Here is a 5423-nt window from a genome sequence, read left to right on the forward strand (position 1 = left end):
TGAGGAGGCCTTACAAATAGCTGTGAAAAGACGAGAAGCCAAAAGCAAAGGAGAAAAGGAAAGATATACCCCTTTGAATGCAGAGTTCCAAAGAATAGCAAGGAGAGATAAGAAAGCCTTCCTCAGGGATCAATGCAAAGAAATAGAGGAAAAGAACAGATTGGGAAAGACTAGAGATTTCTTCAAGAAAATTAGAGATACCAAGGGAACATTTCATGCAAAGATAGGCTCAATAAAGGACAGAAATGGTATGGACCTAACAGAAGCAGAAGATATTAAGAAGAGGTGGCAAGACTACACAGAAGAACTGTACAAAAAAGATCTTCATGACCCAGATAATTGAGATGGTGTGATCACTCACCTAGAGCCAGACATCCTGGAATGTGAGGTCAAGTGGGCCTTTGGAAGCATCACTATGAACAAAGCTAGTGGAGGTGATGGAATTCCAGTTGAGCTCTTTCAAATCCTGAAAGATGATGCTGTGAAAGTGCTGCACTCAATATGCCAGCAAATGTGGAAAACTCATCAGTGGCCACAGGCCTGGAAAAGGTCAGTTTTCATTCCAATTCCAAAGAAAGGCAATGCCAAAGAATGCTCAGACTACCGCACAATTGCACTCATCTCACACACCAGCAAAGTAATGCTCAAAATTCTCTAAGACAGGCTTCAACAATACGTGAACCGTGAACTTCCAGATATTCAAGTTAGATTTAGAAAAGGCAGAGGAACCAGAGATCAAGTTGCCAACATCTGCTGGATCATGGAAAAAGCAAGAGAGTTCCAGAAAAACATCTATTTCTGCTTTATTGACTATGCCAAAGCCTTTGACGGTGTGGATCACAATAAACTGTGGAAAATTCTGAAAGAGATGGAAATACCAGACCACCTGACCAGCCTCTTGAGAAATCTGTATACAGGTCAGGAAGCAACAGTTAGAACTGGAAATGGAACGACAGACTGGTTCCAAATAGAAAAAGGAGTACATCAAGGCTGTGTATTGTCACCCTGCTTATTTAACTTATATGCAGAGTATATCTTGAGAAACACTGGGCTGGATGCAGCACAAGCTGGAATCAAGATTGCCAGGAGAAATACCAATAACCTCAGCTATGCAGATGACACCACCCTTATGGCAGAAAGTGAAGAAGAACTAAAGAGACTCTTGATGAAAGTGAAAGAGGAGAGTAAATTTTGGCTTAAAGCTCAACATTCAGCAAACGAAGATCATGGCATCCGGTCCCATCACTTCATGGGAAATAGATGGGGAAACAGTGGAAAGAGTGAGAGACGTTATTTTTTTGGGCTCCAAAATCACTGCAGCTGGTGACTGCAGCCATGAAATTAAAAGACTCTTTGGAAGAAAATTATGGCCAACCTAGACAGCATATTAAAAAGCAGACATTACTTTGCCAACAAAGGTCCATCTAGTCAAGGCTATGGTTTTTCCAGTAGTCATGTATGGATGTGAGAGTTGGACTATAAAGAAAGCTGAGCACAGAAGAATTGATGCTTTTGAACTGTGGTGTTGGAGAAGACTCTTGAGAGTCCCTTGAACTGCAAGGAGATCCAACCAGTCCATCCTAAAGGAAATCAGTCTTGAATATTCATTGGAGGGACTGATGCTGAAGCTGAGACTCCAATACTTTGGCCACCTGATGAAAAGAACTGACTCATTTGAAAAGACATTGATATTGGGAAAGATTGAAGGCGAAAGGAGAAGGGGATGACAGAAGATGAGATGGTTGGATGGCATCACCGACTCAACAGACATGAGTTTGAGTAAACTCCGGGAGTTGGTGATGGACAGAGAGGCCTGGCGTGCTGCAGTCCATGGGGTTGCAAAGAGTCAGACAGGACTGAGCAACTGAACTGAACTGAACTGAAACACAAACTGAAGTTGGGATTTAAACACAGGTCTGTCTCTAAAACCCATTCCACCCTCTTTCCACTACTAATGACTGTCCCTCAGAGTGATGATTGGATTTGTCCATTTAGCACAAAAGTTGCTACTTATGAAACATGTGCCTGGCACATTCTATAGCTTTTCCATGCCTTAACTTCTTGATTTCTCTCATACCTTAGAAGAGGCTCTTCTATTCATCTCATTTCAGAAATGAGGCAGAGAGATGTTAAATAATGCACCTGAGATCACACAGTAAGCAAAAATGCAAGGATTTAGAGCCTACATGCTTGACCTCATGCTGTACCAGCTGCCAGTGGGTGCCCATGTGTGCCAGGACTCTTTACATCCTGTGTTTCCACAATGTGAGTTCCCCCACTCAGGCCATAGTGTGGGTCCCCACGCCACCCCCAGGCACTGTGAGAGAATGAGGTGGGGGGAAGCTGCCTCCACTGAAATTCCCTGAGAACAGGCTATTAGAGGGGCAGGTGGCAGTTCTCTGCTAATGACACTTATTTCCTTGCAGTGGCACCTCTGATCCTAACAACACGCGTTTTGGTTTGTTTTTTGCCCTTGGTTTGGGGAATCTGAGACATCTGACTATTAGGGGTAACAGTGCACGTACCAGGGAGGGGGCCTATCCAACTACTCTGAGGCCAAAATTTTCTTTTTTTTTTCCCAGTCAGAAGGTCTTCATGGGCGGTTTTAGGGAGGGCAAAAGCAGGAGGTGTTAAGAGTGGGGAAAAAAATCTTTGTCCCTTGAGGACTGACTGAAAGGAATGCCTGCTCTCCTGAGATTTGCAGTCCAATTTATCTTCCTTAAATGACCACATTGGAAAATGATCACCGCAGCGACGCAACATTAGAAATGTGAAATGGATAAATAAAACCTTGGGTGAGCGTGCTGGCTGCTGAACCCGTCTGAAAAATGGAGATGTGAAGGGCACACAGACTGAGCCAGGAGAGCCCTCTCAGAGGAATGTCAAATGTTTATCTGGGAGAAAAGAGAAGCTAGTGTCCACAAGCCCTCAGGCTTTCATAGGGCGCTCTCTGTCAGTAAGACTGAACGTTTCCAGAGGTCATTTCCCCGAGATGGTTGCAGCTGCTTTTAGTAACAACTGAGGACCATGGTGGAAGGGGCCTTTGAGGTCACACTTTATAGTCTGACCACCTCACTTTGCAAATGATGAGGCAGGCCCAGAGAGAGGGGGTGACGTGGTCTGATATGTTATGTGCGTTTTCTGCTGGGGTGTTTATAAGAATCAGATCATTCATCAGATTGGAATGTAGGTCACAAAGTTGAAAGTACCACTGGCATCAGTGAACCCTACTACGTTCCAGAGAGCGGTGAGCCTTCTGCAAACACGATCTCATTTAGTCTTCACAATGGCCCAGTAAGAGTGGCACTAGACAGCCAGAATTTTTGTAGCTGAGGCCACTGAAGGCTGAAGAGTTTAAGTGACTTGATCAAGGTCGCACTGCTGAGAAATGTGACACCAAGTCCCATGTTCCCTCTCTGCTACCTTCTGACAAGGATAGCGGAAATGGTAAAATGAACCAGAGTATGCTTCTGGGGATATTATTTTACAATTAAAACTATTATAAACTCTATGAAGTAACATGGTAATTGGTCCTTATATAGCACTGAGTGAAAAATGCAATCCTCAATGTAAAATATGCAGAAGAAAAACGGAAGCTGAATGCTTCACCATGGAGGAGTATGATAAGCTTATTTTATTTCTGCTTTTCTCCCCATTTTAATATTGTGTAATGTGGCCTAGGTCTTTTGTAATGAAAGAATGAATATAATCTTTCTTCAAGAACTAGTACTGTACTCGCAAAATCAATAAGGAAAAGGCTAAAATGAATAGTAATATATTTTCCTTTCCTTGGCAATGAAAGCTAATAAGTAATTGATCTGCAGCATGAGATAGGAGATCATTATACAAAGTCCGTGTATAACATGATTCTCTTTTCACATTCCATCGGGTGTAACAAAAACTCAAATTCAAAGAACTTCAATTTTGCAGCCACCCTGTTTTTATGGCTCGCATAGCCTGGTCTATTAATAAAAGGAGATGATCACTCTGCCATGTTTGCCAGGGGAATGACTAACCATTCTTTCCTTCTGTCTGCAATTGAGTTCCAGCCCATGTCCAGGCTCGGGGACACATTGTGTTGGAAGGTTCCCTCCCGTCCATTCTCTCCTTCCACACGCAGAAGCTCAGGCCAAGACAGGTAACGTTTCCTGCTCCAGATCTTGTGAGTCTTACCGGTGAAATCCTGATTATAAACTGTCCACGGCCCAAAGACCAGGCTCTTCCGGGTCTGGGCCAGTGCCAGCACCCAAAGCTGACTCCTTCCTGTACTAGACGCGTTAAGATTTCAGTGACAGGACAAAATGAAAGCCAGGCTCCACTGCTCACACCCACTATGCAGTTTCTCTGTGCCAAGCACTATGGTAAATGCTTTACAGGGGCGATTTAGCCCCAAAGGCGACCCTGTGGTGAGGTCACAGCATCAAAGGTATTTCAGTGCTGAAGAGAAGGAGGCTCAGCTAGGCTGAGCCCGTTGCCCCAGGTTAACTGGGTCAGAATTTTGACCTGGGCTGCATGCTTTCAGAGCCAGTCCTCTTAACTCTTAGAGTTGAAAGGGACTCATAGCATCAGCTCACGTCCACGGACAAGTTTTTTTTTTCCTGGAGGGTTTAGAAATGCAATTGAGGTAAGACAGCTACTGGACTTGGGCGCCAAACATGCTAGGATCATTTTTTTTAGCAAGCTAGTAAGCCTTAGTGGATGTGATTCAATGGGCATGAGTTTGATCAAACACCAGGAGACGGTGAAGGACAGGGAAGCCTGGCATGCTGCAGTCCATGGGGTTGCAGAGTCAGACACGACTAAGCAAGTGAACAATAACAAAGTGAGCCTTAAAATGAGCCCCTCATACCCACAGCTAAGTAGTTCCTCCTTTCCGCTTCTCCACACCCATGCACACCTCCTGGTTGCCTTGCTTTAACTTAGCACACACACCAGTTTTTAACAGAAAACATATTCAAAGGTAAACGAGTTTAGCAAATGCAATCCACGTTCCAGGCCTGTGCAAGGCTTGAAGGAGGATGGGGTGCCAGTTCTTTTCTAGAATGTGATATGTGACCTCCAGAATTTTAACATCCACTAGCATTTTTTTTTAAACTTTGAACAAGGCGATTAAAAGGAGCCCAATAGATACTGCATTTCGCTGTTGCTCTCTAATAGTGAGCAATACATACTCATCTATCTGCTGGAGGAATTATGCAAATATTTATAAATTCTAATACCTATCAAAGCAGGCCTGAGGCTCCCTGCACTGACTGGCCTGAGTTCTGTTTCCTCTGTTAAAATGAAGTGACCCTGGCTGAATTCAGGGTACACTGTGTTGACCAGTCAATGAGCAGAACTAGGAAAACTGTTATCAATGGAAAGTAGAAGAAAGGGATGAGCAGGCATAAGGTGAGCAAGCTAAAAGCGCATATCTGGAAAGC

Source organism: Budorcas taxicolor, chromosome 17 (assembly GCF_023091745.1).
Source record: "Budorcas taxicolor isolate Tak-1 chromosome 17, Takin1.1, whole genome shotgun sequence".
In the NCBI taxonomy this organism is placed as follows: Eukaryota; Metazoa; Chordata; class Mammalia; order Artiodactyla; family Bovidae; genus Budorcas; species Budorcas taxicolor.